At 42.5% G+C, this 17729-nt stretch overlaps 1 long non-coding RNA gene across 1 annotated transcript in view; it reads left to right on the top strand.

The window, feature by feature from the left end:
• The first annotated feature begins 820 nt into the window (after positions 1-820).
• The window catches only part of LOC144771967 (uncharacterized), a 244850-nt gene continuing 227941 nt past the window's right edge, over positions 821-17729 (top strand). Inside the window, exon 1 of the long non-coding RNA XR_013599567.1 lies at positions 821-935. This is a non-coding gene — a long non-coding RNA (uncharacterized LOC144771967). The remainder of the gene's footprint in view (positions 936-17729) is intronic.

The following is a 17729-nucleotide window of genomic DNA, read 5'->3' as shown; positions in this document are numbered from 1 at the left end:
CTGCCTCTTAACTGCTCTCTAATATAATCTCTGTCTGCTGTGAGGCCTGGATCTGCTTTGTATGAGAGGCTAGTGAAGTGCTCTAAAGGGTCAGTAATCTCACCTCCTGTTACCCTCGGGGGACAGAATGTCAAGAACCACTCACTGGAAATCCAAGTTTTTCCCATTGATTGTTTTCATTTAAGTCATGGTGCACAAGAATGAGCAGTAAATATTTAGACATGTGACCACCTTAATGAATGTACATGCAAGACACTTCAAACTCCTCCAGTGGTATCATCAAACTTTGCTCACCTCTCGTTTTTACGTCACTGAGATTCGTTATTGGATTTATTCCTTAAATCTCTATTCAACTCGTAGAGATGGTGTAATATATAAATACAACACAGGAATTCGTACGGCCTCTTTATTTTCATGTGATCTTGTGATGCCACAACACAACTGTGCCTCCATCCTTGCTAAGCTTCCTTCCACTGTCTCTCTGGAATGTCCAGGCACTCACATCCTACCCTAGCTCATCCCATTACATTCTATAGGAGGTAGGAGACACAGCAGATAAGACAGTCTTGTTTTCAGATTAGTCTTCGTTCTTATCTTTTATGGAGGCCTTTTTATGATCCAATTCCTTCATCTATTGAATCTTTACGTCTATGCTTGTAACTCTCATTGGCATCTTGTACTAAGTAAACTCCAGGCAGGATCAAGTGGTAATTCCATTTATTGAAGTCTACATGTTAAGTCCACGATGAGCAGCAACCAGCTGACTTGGATCCTATTGTTCTATTTTAACTTGTGTTCTTGTTTCTTTTGTTTTCTTTCGGGGTATGGGGGAGTAGATCAGGAAGGACTGAACGTGCACCACAGAAGGGGCACACCACCTAGGAATACTAGGACTGCAGCAGAGATAGCCCCTAGAACTTTGAGAAACCAGGCAGGTAAGATTTGACCAAGCGGCTCTCTCCCAAGGAATCTTGAAGCCACTCAAATGTCTTTGAGACTGCCTGCAGTATTTAAACTCCTGTGCCCAAGATGGCCACCAAATCATATGTTGGACCTGAGAACTTGCGAGAATTCGGGTTCAACATTCTTCATAAGAAAAACTATCTGCCAGGTAGGATTACCTGCTGGAAAGTGCATGGAGGCCTTTACATAAAAATATTCTTGGGGCCTGATTCATGTTATTGAGCGGAATGGGGCAGATATCTGGAAGGGCAAGACCCTGTCATTGTAGTATTACTGGATGAACTGGGAAACATCCTTTACAACGAAACTTTTACAACGCATAGCGCTTGGGAGCGCTCTAGGATAGGGAATAGGTTAATTTACTATCCAATAACCTTCCCTAGTGTCCACGGGGACTGGAGTTGGAATAGTAAATTAAACTATTCACTATCCAGCGCCCAAAAGCATTATGCGTTGTAATGGTATGCGTTGTAAAACTTGCGATGTAAAGGTAGGCGTTGTAAAAGTATGCGCTGTAACGTCATACATCCGGATGAACTACATGAGAGGTTTAGGGGAAGTTTGCAAGGGGTCATGCAGTACATGACATACAGGAGTGAAGGACTGCAAGATACAATTAATGCAAGCTGCCCAATTTATGACACAGAAAAGGTTGATAAATGGTTATCTACAGAAGAACAAGTGACTTGTTGGGAATAGACATTAGTATGCCAGGATCCCTAGTAGGAGAGAGTGGTTGAGCCAGACATCCACTGAACTATGGCTTGGATCTTAGGAGCCTCGCTCAGCTATTTTAGTGAAACAAACCACTAATGTTTTCCCAACCCCCACTCATCACAGTGGACCTGAAATCATTCGTATGACCTGGTCAATTACACCTCTGACTTGTATTGGCACTTTTTGCATTCTTGTGTTGCTTTTTGGAATAAAACTTCAGTTTCCATAAATCAATGTGGACTATTTTTGATTTTAGTATTGCTTCGGTTAAGCTTTAATATTTAAAAGCATATCACAGGTTTTCTCACAGAAACATTTAGACTTAGAAAGAAATTATATTATAAGTTGGTTGGGGAAATTAACCTTCATTACTACTGAAAGGCAGGATATTTGCCTCAATGCCTGCAGGGAACACATTTCACAGTGGTGGTCTCTAAATTGAGTGCCATTTGGCATTCACCTCTGAACTTGCATTGTGATGTGGAGTTGGGGAATAAACATCCAGTTCCACAATGTTTAACTTTGAGTCCTAGTATGGCAGTCATGCTGGAATCCATGAATGATACAAGGAGCTTAAAGGTGGCAAAGGGGCACTGTGGCCTAATTGTCCAGCCGAAACCGGAATCAAACTACACCTAGCTGAAGAGGCCCAATCAGCCTGAAATCAATCTTGTGTTGTTTGCGTTCAGGTTCAGAGAGGACCTGAATTGGCAGTTCGGGCTGGGCCGTTCCTATTGGAGCATGACTGATTTACATCTAAACTGAAGTGGCATATTATGCAAAAGAAAGATGGATTAAAATGCCACCCCAAGCGATTACCAGTGGCTAGACTTAATGCAAGCATTCCTCCCATCACCTTTTGTGTGTTTGATGTAACACCCTACGTGGTCAGGGCACTGCCCAGATATTGGTCTATTGCACACTGTGCCACTGGAACTGGGACCAAGCTACCCCCAATTGAAGATGCCCAATCAGGCCGAAAGTGGTCTTGGGTTGCTTGTGTCCCAGTACAGAGAGTATACTACTTAATTTGTGAAATATTAAGTGCAGAGCCCCAAATCTTGCTGTTTAGTGTCACTGGTGCAGCAGAAGGTTCTGGTCCTGAACATCAAGACTACGTAGACTTGAGTCCCCCTCAAGCATTTTTAATCCATCACCAGACACTTCCTACTCCTCAAATTCACTCTGGCTCATTCTGTTCTGTTCCTGCATTCTCCCTTAATCACGGTTTTTCTGCCTTTCCCTTCCTCCATCTTTCTGCCTTTTGTGTTATTCTCTTTCATTTTCCGGGTCAAAGTCTGATGAGGAAAAATAAGTGGCAGTGCCCAAAACTCAGTGCCTGTCGACCCAACCTGCAACCACTAGCTTAAATTGAGCATTAGGAGAAGACCTGGCTTGACAGTTCAGGTTGGACTAGTCCTATTGGAGCACGGCCAGGGCTGTTTTGCATATGGTTGGGACTAATCTGATATGACATGGTGGGCAAAAGCACAGTGGGTTGGAATGCTCACCCGAGTGATTGGCAGTGGTTAGACTTATTGCAAGCATGCCTCCTGATAGAGATCGCAGGTCACCCGACCAATAATTTTACCATATATGTATCGGGCCCATAAACTTCAATTCACCATATACATTAATCAGGCGACCTTACAAATCTCCACCAGCAACCCTGATTCCTTCCTATTTAGTTCTAGTGTACCCGACTTACCATCCACCGTTACGGGTACCTATGACCACAATGGATCAGGGAGCTAGCTGTGAAAGAAGGCAGGCAAAATACAAAATCCAACTTCATATAACTTTGATATTCATAAAATGACCACGGACAACTGGAAAGTTTAAGAGATTTATCTAGATTTCAGATTCAGTAAGCATCAAGTTTACAGTTAAAAGGCAATCAATAATCAAGATAACGAAAATTATATAACCATATAGAACAAGTGTTAGGGCAACCATTTATAAATTTAATATGATATGAGAACAGGGAATATGCTAAGCAGATTTCAAGAGTGGAATTCAGGAATGGACATTTATAACTGGGCAAACTTATGCATGTACTAGACTTATACTATGGGAACGTACTTCACGAATATGATTCTAAATTTAGGAAATCCTATACATCTATAGGAAGGGTAAAGAAAGTGGAACACACTATAACTCTAGCACATTTACTTTAGATCAGTTCAAGAACCACATCTATAATTCAAACTGTACGGAGATTGGTACTAAAAGGAAGGGTAACATAGGAACATGCTATGAAATATTAGCAGAATCGTATTGAGCTTTTCATTCAGTAGCTTTGCGAAAGCATGGAAAATAAACAAAATGCAAAGGTATGTCTTTATTAAAGCAAAGACAGAAAAATAGAAGGTGCAGTATAGAGTTCTCAGCAATATTTACCTAGAATGGTGTGAAAACCAACCCTGGCCACGGATCAGTCAAGGACAGGAAATACCCCACGGAAGGACAGTCATCAATGGGACAGCAGGTGCAGAATGGACACCCCAGGACAGGACAGGAAAACCAGATTAGGATCAGGACAGGACCACCAAGGCACGACCAGCACCCGCAGTTTGGAAGCAACGCCTGCGCTCCACCCTCTCTGCAGCTATCAGTCAGAACCCCGATTGGGTTAGCGAACTCCCCAGCAAAGTGCTCCGCCAGCACTTAAGGTTTAGTAAAACCTTTGAGTCTATGGTCAAATTCGGACAGAGTGCTCCGCAGCGCTCTGTAAATTCAGTCACCTATTGAGTGCGTTGGGTCAGTGACAGGTCAGCTATTCAGACAAGTCGGACAATTTCTCTAGCTACACCTAGGCTAGTTATACTGTTTTGGGGTCAGTGTACCACCCCCCAATGTTGCAAAGGGTCAGAATCCACAATTTCGATTGGTCCCAAGGTAGGCTAGGTTAACCCACCAATCAGAACAGACTACTGTAAGCCTACATTTACATTCTAGGGATCCGCCTAGCAAGTTTGGGGTTCCCACGAAAAGTTTCACTGAATACAATAGAGAAATACAATTGTTACAATTGAAGAACAAATTCTGCTCCATCCTCCTGGGTCAGAGGTGACTTTCGCAGGAGCATCTTGACTGTGGCTGCCAGCTGGCTGAGTTCCACTGCTCAAGGCTAACTACTCCCTGGCTGCGTGTTCATGCGCAGAAGGGACCTTCAAGATGGTTCTCGTTTCACTCCGACCCCCCCAATTATCGCGGTACATGAAAAGTAAGCGACAACAAATTAAAACATAGAAATAAACGAATGTACCATATGCCATGAGAAATTACTTTACATTTCTTACTTATAAGAATATACTATGCAATTACGGGTTCGCACAACACACAATAACACAAGAGCATCTACACAAGCTTCACCACGTTTTAATCCATAAGCAGCCATCTTAAGGCTATTACGCATGCGCACATTCTCCCACCAAAACTGCAATTACGTCACGTCACGTGGGTGTGACTGACACATGCACAGTAGAAAATACATCAAGCAGCGGCCATATTATGGACAAGGGTTACGAAGTTAGTAAAACACATAAGCAAGCATCACTAAGATACATGTATATAAAAAAATAAGGAAATTAGTAAGACGTACAATTGGATTACAGAGTTATGAGTGATTCGAGGTTCATGACGCAAGCAAGTCGCGATATGCGAAATCTTGCTTCATCAATCCCCTCTTTGATGATATTTACTATCATCACAAACTACGGGAACCAGATGCCAACTTTCTTTCACACCTTATTCATTTCTATTTCTTCCAGCATTCTATTCAATTTCTCTTTCACATCTTTGTTAGGGTGAAAATTTTTCACCCTTTTGTAAATCTGATTATTCAGATCCTCTAATTCAAGCTCATCCACGCTTCGTTTCACACCTTTCTTATTTACAGTGTATCTTTTGGTGTGCTTACGACATTTACAACAGACAAATATGAGGAATAGGATGAAACCTATTATGGCAATTGGCATCAGTACCTTTAACAGCAACCCTCTACCTAATTGGGCAAACCAATGACCTACAGCAGAGAGACCATCAGTGAGTCTTTTCCAGGCACTGTCAACCTCCAGTGGTTTAAGTTATTTTTCCAAATTGGTAATGTTCCTCACATACCTTTGAATGCCTACACTTTTGTCAGGTATGTAAGTGCAACAATGTTGCGTTTTCAACATTCTGCAGACTCCGCCCGCTTTTGCTAATAAGGTGTCAAGCGCAAGTCTGTTCTGTAAAACCATTGATCTGATCGCAACCATTTCGGTATTGACCATCAGGAAACCCCCAGCAGTGTCGGTAGATAACCGATCTACTACTGTAGACAATTTGCAAAGTTTGTTCGAGTTCAGAACCACTCCCACTGCAGGTATTATTGCGCTAAAAATATCTCCTACAATCTCTCCAGCAGTTTCTCTTCTATTGCGCACTAATGGGTTAGTTTCTTCATTGCTTCCAGTGATTTTTCCCACATGGTATATCTTTGGGAAGACAATACCAAAGTAGCAGCTCCCGTACCAATGGTCGGGCAATTTGAAGTAAGAACGCCGCGTATGCCGAGATCTGGATGACCGACACCCTATCACAGGTTCGGCAATTTGTTTGGTATATATCCGGTACTACGCTGAGGAATTTGGGCAGGGACTATCTTCTGTGGAACCCTGAGGTTCGAAAAACAGTTAAAAGGCTGGCCCAAATTTAAAACCTGGTTTCTTAACCTCACGCTGCGAGATACAAGTTTTCTTCTGGAATTACAGGCAGATTCACGCCATCTTTCACTCTCGAGAGCGTACATCTGACCCGCACAGATCATTATTCGGATCCACACGACACTCGGCATCTACCTTTTTCTGAGGTTTTGAACTTATCAAAATTTCTGCCCTGACGAAGTTCCAAAAACCAAGAAAGGAACGAAACGCGTTTGCTGTGCCTATGATGTCAAAAAGAATTTTGGAATAAAGAAGAATTTATACAACTTTGAGAGTGCACCTTCTGCTTTGTTTCTATATTTCTTCTGTTTACGCATCCCAAGGCAGCGGATGTTGGAAGAGTTTGCACCACCATGTATTAGGAACCATACGAATCGTTGTGCATGACCTGGTTAGCTGCTTTGGTCCTTCTGTTTAACAATTTGAAGTAAGCCTTGTTCCCACAAATAAAATAAATTCCAGGAAACACAGGCACTGTCCCATCTTTGAAACCCCAACCCCCAATTACCTTATAAGTATGTTCACATTCACTGGAACCGATGAAAACATTGTTATAATAACTAGTCATTTCCCTCTTAAGACAGAGTTTTCCCTTCTTTTCCAAGTCCAGGAGCATAGCAGCAGTCGCTTCACCATCTGAGGTACTTTCTATATTTTCAGCCCATTTAGGAACTTTATGGTTCTTTTCTTTGGCTTTCTTTTGAAAACTCTCCCTTCTTTTCTCTACCATGTCCAGGAATTCTTTTTCCTTTTCATGTAAAGAACAGGTCAGGTTATTTTTATGTGCATCATCTATATTAATTTTTCCTACAGTTAGAAAATAATCACCCATAGATTTACCTACGTTTCTAGTTGTTTTTACAGGATTTAGGTCTCTTCTAACAGGAAGTCTTGAAAATGTCATATCATAGTTGGAATAGGAATACTGTAAAGGTCCTTTTTTGTAAAATAAGCTAGTCAGTATACTACAGGAAATTCCATAGGTTAAGGGCAAGTGGTGATAGGTCACGCCTTCAGCTACAGAAGTAGGTAGCTTCATGCAGACATAACAGTCGTCTATTTCCATGGTCTCTACATAATGCAATAATAGGTTCGCGAAAACGTTTAAATGAGTCTTGTTCTTAATCTTATTGAAGTGTAATTCATCCTCATCTGGTGCTTCTAAAGTCAACTGTCTTCGTTTCAGGCTCAGAGGTTTGTCCAATGTGTCTACTCTTCGTGGTGCATTCTTAGTATGTGTTTCTACAGTGTCGTCAGGTAAGTTATTATTCGGGTACAAACTTGGGTTTTTACTCATCAGGGAAGGAAGGGTTACAGTTAGTCCTATCCAAAGGATCAGTACTATAGCTACACTACATAAACATACTTGGCAGCATGTTTTACAACAACTGCGTCTAGGCCTTCCATTCACGTTTGAATCAGACATTTGCTCAGAAGAAGTTTTCAACCCCTCTTTGTAACTTTACCCAGGTAGCTTACACTGGGCAACTTCAGGTGAGTTTGTCTTCTTCCTCTGCAGAAGGATCAGCAATCGGTTCTCCGTCACTTTCGTCAGTTATATCAAGATCCTCAAACTCCTCCAATATTAGATAAGTCCATTCAGGATCTTGGTATTTTTCGTTCAGTCTTTTTATGCGATTACTTCTTCTTTTGGAGCTTTCTCCAGCTTGTTCTGCTATTCGAGGACTTTTCCTCCTTTCTGCAAGTTTTTCTTCTACTGTTTTTATTCTCAGTCTCAACCTCTTGATGTACCTTGGTTCGATATGTTTCTTTTTCTTTAGTCTTTTAGCTGGCACTGTGGTTTGGCTTTCTTCTAATGGTCTTTTATTTTCGTTTGTTTGTGGCACTTCTACTCCTGTTTCTTCCCTTCCTATCTGACTAGTCCCAGGTCTTGTATCTATTTCTTCTGCCTGGTTACTAAGCTGGCCTGGTTCAGGTGAATTTTGGTTCTGGCTTTTGAATGTCTCTGTTTCTGTGTCCTGAACACGTTCCTCTAATTCTATCTGACCCTGTTCAAGCACTTCGATCCTTTGATTTTCTTCTGCTCGAACTTTTACACTAGTTCTAGTCTGTCCCTTTTCAATTTCAGGAGTTAATGGAGGTGTGTCGATCACTTGCTCTGTCCCTGTCTGACCTTCCTCTTCGTCCTCAGACTTGATGTGAATCTCAATAATCTGAGGGTCTTCGCCTGTGCCTATCTCTTCCTCTCTATCCCACTCTCTATCTTCGTAGGTTCGCTCTCTTGTTCTGATTGGGTCTTCAGTTGAGTCGATTATGGGTATCCAATCTTCTTGGCTGGTGCTCGGCTGTTCGTCATCAGCTACTTCAGGACCAACGTCTGCAGACCCCTCAGCTGGACAACCTTCAGCTCCAGGTTCTTTGTCTGGAATTACCTTTTTTGTGTGGCTGGCATGGATCCACTTGGGAACTCCTGCACACTTCACCGCTGTTGTGGTCACCAGTATTATTTGGCGCTTTTCTCCCCACCTCGGTGCAAGGCAACTTGAGCGAGTATGTTTCTTGATTCTAACCCAGTCACCAGGAACCAGTTTGTGGACTGGGGTTGTTGGGTTGGCGATGGCGTCTTCCCCAATCTGGCGAGAGATAGAACGCACTTGGTCACCTAGTTGCTTGCAGTACTCAAGTACCAAATCATCAGTAATGTTTAACAGTTTGTATCCTGGTACCCACGCTTGTCTCATCACTCTTTCCATTAGGATTTCGTGGGGGCTCAGGCCTATTTTTCAGTCTGGAATACTTCTGAGTCCCATCAGAACAAGAGGCAAGGCATTTATCCAGTTCAAGCCAGTAGAGTCACACATCTTTACTAACCTCGATTTTATAGTGCCATTTATTTGCTCTACTACTCCAGAAGCCTCTGGACGATATGCACAGTGCAGCTTTTGTGTGATCTTGAATGCTTTACAGAGCTGATCGATTACCTCATTCTGAAAATGTTTGCCTCTATCTGATTCAATAGTGACTGGAACCCTGAACCTAGGTATTAATTCTCGTAGTAACAATTTGGCTACTGTTAGGGCGTCACTTTGTCTTGGCAGGGTAGGCTTCCACCCATTTGGAAAATAGGCAGACAATGACAAGGACATATCTTTTTCCCTCACAACGAGGCATGGTGATGAAGTCAATTTGTATTCTCACAAAGGGACCCCCTAATTTCCCAATCTTGCCCAATTCAACTACTGTTCTTTTCCCAGCGTTGAATTGTTGACAGGATAAGCACCTCTGGCAGAGTGACTCTGCTACTTTCCTGAACTTTGGATTAAACCAGGTTTGTTGGAAAACCAGGACCATGGCATCCCTACCCATGTGTGAATCTCCATGTATCAATCTGGCCATTGGAGAAAGCAGATGTCTAGGCAACACAGGCATACCATTTGGGCTCACAATGACACCATCCTCATTCCTTGGTCGACAACCAAGTTTCCTCCACCTTTCTTTCTCTTTCGAAGGCACAGCATGCTGCCAATCTCTCACCTCATCCCAGGTAGGCACTTCTTCAAACATCATAAGTTGGCAGCTGTTTCCGGTTCCTCCCAGTTTAATATTTACGGACATGCGTTCCCTAGCGCACTGTCTTGCCACTTCATCAGCAAAATTATTCCCCAAAGATACAGCGTCAAGGCCCTTTTTATGGGCAGCACATTTGACCACTGCCAATTCTTTTGGTAATTGGATTGCCTCCAGTAAATCTTGTACAACCCTTCCATTTCGAATGGGAGTACCTGATGAAGTCAGAAATTCTCTTTGTAGCCATAATTGGCCGAAGTCATGCACAACCCCATAACAGTACTGACTTTCAGTATACACTGTTATTCTTTGATTTTTCCCAATTTTACAGGCTCGTATCAATGCAATTAATTCGGCTACTTGTGCAGACTTTACTCCAAATAAACAGGATGCTTCTTTAATGCTGTTTAAAGTGACTACAGCATAAGCAGCACTTAGGCCTACAAGTTCGTGTCTCATACATGAGCCATCCACAAATAACTCCAAGTCTTCCACAGACAAAGGTGTGTCTTTAATATGTGGGCGGGGTTTGGTGCTGAATTCCGTCAGGTCAATGCAGTCATGCTCGTCCTCTCCCTCGGCTTCCATGATCATGGTGTCAGGGAGCAGGGTGGCTGGGTTCAGGATATTACACCGAGTGATGACTACATTTGCAGCACCCACAAGAATCCTCTCATATTTAGTCAGCCGACTAGGGGTGAGGTACTGCGTTTTAGTTCTGGTCAGTAAAATTACAACTGCATGTGGAACATATACAGTTACAGGATGTCCCATGACAATGGATTCACTTTGTTCTAAACTCGTGCAAGTTGCAGCTACTGCTTTCAGACATCCTGGTAATCCAGCAGCCACTGGATCCAGAGTGGCAGAAAAATATGCCACCGGACGTTTAGTCAGCCCATGCTCCTGAGTTAAGACTGACAGTGCACAATTGTCTCGTGTGTCACAGAACAGTGCAAATTCTTTGGAATAGTCAGGCATCCCTAAAGCAGGGGCTGTACACAGACAGTCTCGCAACTTAGTAAAAGCTGTCAAGCTTTCATCATCCCATTCCACTGGGTCCTTTGCTCCTTTCTTTGTCATTTTTATTAAAGGTTTTGCTAGGACTGCAAATCCCACAATCCATTGCCTGCAATATCCTACAACTCCGAGGAACATTCTGACTTCCTTCTGGGTACGGGGCAACTGCATTTTTTGAATTATCCTGACTCTCTCTGAGGTGACCTTTCTAATGCCTTTTTCTATCTGGGGCCCCAGATATTTCACTGACTTTGTACAGAACTGCAATTTGTCAGGGGATACTTTATGTCCTTTTTCACCTAGGTGATTCAGTAAGGCAATGGTGTCAATCACACAATCTCTATGACTTTTAGACGCCACCAAGAGGTCGTCGATATATTGCACTAGGACAGAATTTCCAGGGAAGACTAACGATTCAAGGCACTTTTTTAGAATCTGATTAAAGATTGAGGGACTTTCGGTGTACCCTTGAGGGACCCGATTCCAAACGTACACGTGACTGTTGAAAGCAAATGAGAAAAGAAATTTACTGTCTGGATGCAATGGGATCGAAAAAAATGCGCGACACAAGTCAATCACGGTGAACCACTCAGCATCCCAGGGGATCTGATACAGGATTACTGCTGGGTTCGGGACAATAGGACAGCAAGGAACAACGATCTTGTTTACCTTTCTCAGGTCCTGCACTACCCTGTACTTGCCACTAGGTTTCTTGATTCCAATTATGGGTGAGTTACATGGGCTACTCATCACTTCTTGTATGATGTTCGCTTCTAGCAATCTTTTTATTTCAATGGCAACTCCTGCTCTTACTTCTGCACTCATTTTGTAAGGTTTGGTGTTGGGATAAACTGCATTTTCTGTCATAGCTATTTTGATTGGGTCTACATTGGCCATTAGACCTACATCTTTTCCAGTAAAGTCCCATACTTCTGGTTTCACTGTCTTTTGGAGTTCTTCAGGTAAGTCTTGTATAGTCATTTGTTTAATTTCTGAGTCTGGTCTGATTAACATTAATTTGTATATGCCATCTTCGTCAGGGGTTTGAATTTCGACGCCCTTTGGTGTGCAAAAGATGGTACAGTTCATTTTGCACAACAAATCACGTCCCAGTAAGTTTACTGGACTGGTATCACAAACTACAAATCTATGCATTTCTTTGAAGTTACCTATTCTTATCTCCATGGGCTCAGTAACTGGGGTACTAATCAATTGATTAGACACACCCACTACTTGGATTGCTTCTCCCGAGAGGGGTAGGTTTGGAATGTCTGCTGTTCTCACAGTAGAACGGGTAGCACCAGTGTCCAATAGAAAGGTGACATCATTTCCATCAACCTTTCCTTCAATGTATGGCCCTGACTGGTCTACCGGCAAGGAGGCGCCAAGCACGCACTCCTCGTCCTCCCCTCTCAGGCCCCGTCAGAGTTGATCGTCACAGAAAAAAGTGTCATTCAACAGATACTGTGAAGTTGCTGCATTTCTATTCTCATTTCCACCCCAGATTTCAATGTCATCTCCCTGCGGTTCTTTTCCCTTGTAATTCGGTTTTGGCGCACGGGGCAATTGACTTGCTTTTACCTGATGCTGGGTCTTTCTTGATTTCTCATTCTGCGTCTGTGGAGTTAAATCAGGGGTTTGGGCATTATCATTCTGTAAATATGGACACTCGTCTCTCCAGTGCCCGATTTCTCCGCACTGGTGGCAGGGAAATTTCTTTTTAGCTTCTTCTCTGCTCATTTTCACCTTGGGCTTCCCTCCACCCCCAGAGCCTTGATTTTGGGTATTTTTATTTATCTTATTCAATTGCTTTTCTTGTTGTTCTGCTAGCTTCACTTGTGCCCACATGACCTTCTCCTTGAGTGCCTTTTTCTTATCTGCCATCTCGTCCTCACAGTACTTTGCGTACCGTAGGACCTCATCCATTTTCTTGGACTGCCAACATATTTTATTATCTTTGATCCACTGACAAATTTCGGGTCTTAAACCGTTTACAAACCTGTAAATGAAGTGGGTCATATCCTTCATCTCGATGTTATCTATACCACTGTACGTTTTAAACACTTGTAACAGTCTCTCATAAAAGGAGTGCACAGTTTCGTACCTTTCCTGCGCAGTTCTATCTATCTTGGTCCAATCAGTTTCTTTTGCAGGCACTTTTTGCTTCAAGTGTAACATTACCTGTTCTTATTTTTTCATCACCTCATTAGAAGGAGCTCCTGTTATAGAGTCCCTTGGGTATTCCTCACTAGGCCAACCAATGGCAACCTTGCATTCGGTCCATAAATCCACAGGAACAACTATGTCGAAAAACCCATCCAGGTCTTTCCATAGGCATTTTTGCACCTTTACAAACCTTTCCACTTGCCTGTACCAATCTACTGTTTTTTCTCGCAATTTTGGGAAATCATTGGTAAAGGACACAATATCCTGTCTGGACCAGGGAACGTGTACATATTTTCCACCTGGCACTTCACGCATAGGGTATAACTGCTCTGGTTTGTCAGCTTCTTTTAGAACGAATTCAGGAGTCGCCTGTTTGGATCTAGCCTCATCCTTTTTCTTGGTCCATCTGGCTTTCCATCTTTCTACGTCTCCCCATTTCTGCAACACTGTCAACATTTCTTTGACCTGTGCCTTTTTTCCTGACACATTCAGATTTTCCAAATCTTTGTCCGAAAACTCGGCCCTATAGGGTTTTTGCAAGGGTTTTGATTTCGAGATATCTATTCCCATACTAGCCGCCGTGTCTGTTAGTTTCTCATGAAGCACTCGGGCATTTCGGGTAAGACTTTTAACTATAAACAGCAGCTCTTCTTCAGAATAGGTATTTAATCTATCTAAACCTACGTTTCCTGCCATCAGTTCTTCTATTTCTACTCTCAGTTTGTAGATATCTAAAGGTTTCGTCTGAGGAGTTTGTTTTTCTAATTCTAGACTCCATCTTTCAATTTCTTCAGGAGTCACTAACGTAACGCTCTTAGTACCCGAAGTCGATTCCATTTGAATCTCCCTCGTATTGAAAGGATTATGCCTTTTCTGTAATCTTTTCCCTGTATCCCTAATGGGCAGATCCATTAGCGAGACCTAAGACTCGCATTCACTTGTCTGGTCATCCACGATTAAAGGTTCTGGTCTCGGCTGTGCTATAACTGGGGTAATAACTGGAGTTTTTGGACTTCCTTGTCGGTCCCCATACAACGCAACTACAGGTCCAATAGTTACCGGAATGGTCAATGCTTCAGGACTTGTATTTAACTGGGAAATTTTCTGAATTATTTCAGTTCTCTGTTGGGCTAGAGCTTCTCGCTCTCTTTCCTGTAGTAGTCTATCCAGGCTTATTTCAGGCACTATTTGCGGAGTCAATGTAGGGGCAGTTGGGTGCGTTATACTAGGTCCTTCACCATAATTAGGTCTCGGGAACAAGCTTCCTGTGCTTACGGATTTTGTATCTTCCGTATATGGAGGTCTCGAAAATGGATTTCCTGCATTTGAGGGTCTTGCCTCACCTTCATAAGACGGTCTGGGACTGAAATCTCTCTCACCTGAGTATCTTGACTCCCCACTAAATGGTAGTCTTGAACAAGTATCTCTAGCGCCTATGCATCCTAGGCCTTCAGGGTAAACAGGCTTTTGGCTACTATCTCTTGAGTTTACAACTCTATTCCCTTCCGAACATGGAGGTTGTTGGGAAGTATTCCCTTCACTAGAGGGTCTATTTCTTTCATTATAAGGAGGCGGACTTCTCATAAACAGGTCATCTATCAATTCGTCATCCGACTCCCCAATGGGTACCCAATGTTTGCACTTCTCTGCTTTCTTTCCTCCCTCCGGAGGACCACCCACTGGCATCATTGGGAACAGTCCCTCTACCATCATATTCTGTCTCCACTGTTTCATCCTTTTGTCTCGAGTCTCTTGTTTCAATTTTGGATAAAATTTTGTTAAACCTTTATCCATACGGGGTTTGTCTCTCTCAAAAGCCTCAATTTCCCAAAATTCTAATGCTTCATACTGCGTTAGTCTAGGTCTGGGATGTAAATCATTCTTTCGAGTTCTCAAGTTAAACAAAATCCTGCCATTAAATGTACCCTCTAACGGAAAAGCCAAAATTCCGTCATCCTTGGTGTATTCCACCCAATTTTCCAACCATACACAGGTATGGTACCCTTTGTCAAACATCATGAAAGATGCGGGAGTATTTGGCGGCGGAATGACAACACCTTCTCTGGTTCTAATAGGTTTGTCTTTCTTGAAAAAATTCTTTACCTTTGTTTACAAGGGATAATTTTCTCTTGTTTCCATACATAATGTCGTTTTTAACACCTTTCCACTGGTCGTTCTCAAATGCCATATACCGAGGATCGGGTCTGGTATGCGGTCTATACGAATGCCACATACGATTCCTACGAGTGACTTTTGTTTACAAAATTACTTCCAATCCAAGTGCGTCTTTTATTTTCGTGCAACCAATGAAGTACACGGTTTCAAATAATCTCGACCAATGGGTGCGCGGCCTTTTTCGCGAGACAGTTCTCACGCTTCGGCACTCACCCCTCCTTTACAATTCCAGCTCCGCTACACACCCGCTGCGTCTACCAATCCCAGCGAGGCACGGAGTGATGTCAGAGTAGCTTCGCAACTGACTCCCTCCTTTTCAAGGTAACAGAAACTTTCTTTCTTTCTAAAGTGCTAGTGCTTGGTTATTTAACAACGAATATACATTCGCCACTGTACTCAAGTGTCTAGACAGTAAAGATTTGTTTCACTGCAAGTAAACTACTTCCATTTACCTTTCATACACTACGGATAGATCTCTTCCGCCTACCCTTCACGCAAGCCTTAGGGAACCTGCTACTTCTTTGACTCATCCACTTCTTTTCGGGATATATACCGAGCCTAAAGTTTCACCAGCGAACCCCTGTGCTATCACCCAAGCTCCGACGAGCTTGCTACTTCTTCCGGTGTGACCCTTATATCACAATAGAAGTTTTGCTAGGGACCTCGTTGCTATCATTTATTCAAACAAACAGAAAACCCTAGTTAGTGCTTCCAGTTCTGCCTAACCTGCACTAACTTTCCTGGAGTAAGTGACCTCGAAGCAAGTGGATTCTATTCACCACTCACTATTCAATTCCCCGGGGATTCCAGACAAACATTTAACATTTACTAAGGAGTGGGTTAATACATATATCAGTATATCAATAAGGAAAAAAAAAATGTAAAACATTTCATAATTTTCAAAGCAAAGCATTTCACGTGAGTGATCAGTTCACCTAAAACTTTTACTCTTTAGCAGCAATAATTCTTTCGCCTAGTATCAATGATTTCTAGCCACATCCAACTTATCTAGCTTAACTAGTCCTACCTAACTTTAACTAGTCCCTAACCATAGCTCTGCTACCAGAAAATTACTGATAGAGATCGCAGGTCACCCGACCAATAATTTTACCATATATGTATCGGGCACATAAACTTCAATTCACCATATACATTAATCAGGCGACATTACAAATCTCCACCAGCAACCCTGATTCCTTCCTATTTAGTTCTAGTGTACCCGACTTACCATCCACCGTTACGGGTACCTATGACCACAATGGATCAGGGAGCTAGCTGTGAAAGAAGGCAGGCAAAATACAAAATCCAACTTCATATAACTTTGATATTCATAAAATGACCACGGACAACTGGAAAGTTTAAGAGATTTATCTAGATTTCAGATTCAGTAAGCATCAAGTTTACAGTTAAAAGGCAATCAATAATCAAGATAACGAAAATTATATAACCATATAGAACAAGTGTTAGGGCAACCATTTATAAATTTAATATGATATGAGAACAGGGAATATGCTAAGCAGATTTCAAGAGTGGAATTCAGGAATGGACATTTATAACTCGGCAAACTTATGCATGTACTAGACTTATACTATGGGAACGTACTTCACGAATATGATTCTAAATTTAGGAAATCCTATACATCTATAGGAAGGGTAAAGAAAGTGGAACACACTATAACTCTAGCGCATTTACTTTAGGTCAGTTCAAGAACCACATCTATAATTCAAACTGTACGGAGATTGGTACTAAAAGGAAGGGTAACATAGGAACATGCTATGAAATATTAGCAGAATCGTATTGAGCTTTTCATTCAGTAGCTTTGCGAAAGCATGGAAAATAAACAAAATGCAAAGGTATGTCTTTATTAAAGCAAAGACAGAAAAATAGAAGGTGCAGTATAGAGTTCTCAGCAATATTTACCTAGAATGGTGTGAAAACCAACCCTGGCCACGGATCAGTCAAGGACAGGAAATACCCCACGGAAGGACAGTCATCAATGGGACAGCAGGTGCAGAATGGACACCCCAGGACAGGACAGGAAAACCAGATTAGGATCAGGACAGGACCACCAAGGCACGACCAGCACCCGCAGTTTGGAAGCAACGCCTGCGCTCCACCCTCTCTGCAGCTATCAGTCAGAACCCCGATTGGGTTAGCGAACTCCCCAGCAAAGTGCTCTGCCAGCACTTAAGGTTTAGTAAAACCTTTGAGTCTATGGTCAAATTCGGACAGAGTGCTCCGCAGCGCTCTGTAAATTCAGTCACCTATTGAGTGCGTTGGGTCAGTGACAGTTCAGCTATTCAGACAAGTCGGACAATTTCTCTAGCTACACCTAGGCTAGTTATATTGTTTTGGGGTCAGTGTACCACCCCCCAATGTTGCAAAGGGTCAGAATCCACAATTTCGATTGGTCCCAAGGTAGGCTAGGTTAACACACCAATCAGAACAGAC

Source organism: Lissotriton helveticus, chromosome 8 (genome assembly GCF_964261635.1).
Source record: "Lissotriton helveticus chromosome 8, aLisHel1.1, whole genome shotgun sequence".
NCBI lineage: Eukaryota > Metazoa > Chordata > Amphibia > Caudata > Salamandridae > Lissotriton > Lissotriton helveticus.
Note: the sequence above shows the minus strand (reverse complement) of the source record. Positions and strands in the feature narration are given on the sequence as shown.